Source organism: Empidonax traillii, unplaced genomic scaffold (genome assembly GCF_003031625.1).
Source record: "Empidonax traillii isolate 1590-97213 ecotype Southwest subspecies unplaced genomic scaffold, ASM303162v1 scaffold2293:size56350, whole genome shotgun sequence".
Taxonomy (NCBI): domain Eukaryota; kingdom Metazoa; phylum Chordata; class Aves; order Passeriformes; family Tyrannidae; genus Empidonax; species Empidonax traillii.
Genome location: NW_020957486.1, coordinates 54,926 through 55,323, shown reverse-complemented (window position 1 = coordinate 55,323; position 398 = coordinate 54,926).

Genomic DNA, 398 nt, shown 5'->3' with positions numbered 1-398 from the left:
ACTCCCCCTCGTCCTGGGGATGGGAGTGCCCCCTCACACACGAGGGGGGGACACATCCCTGTCCCCACAAACCTCCGTGGCATCACTGGGCTCCTGAGGCCACCACAGGGGTGGGAAACAAAAGCCACCCCACATTTCAGCCCATTGGATGCTCCTGCCCGGAGAAAAATCCCCCTGTGATGCCCAAATCCATGGAAAGGGGGGGGGTTGGGGGGTGTCTGGACACCCCCGGGGGGGTGAGGGAGGAGAAGGTCGGGTGAAGGGCACGGTGGGAGGGAGGGGCTGGGGGAGGCGGCGGGCGCCTCGTGCCAGCTGTACCCGCAGAAAGGCAAATAATTCAGCGGCACCAACCGGAGAGGAACCAGCCCCGCCGAGCCACGTGCCAAAATACCAGCAGT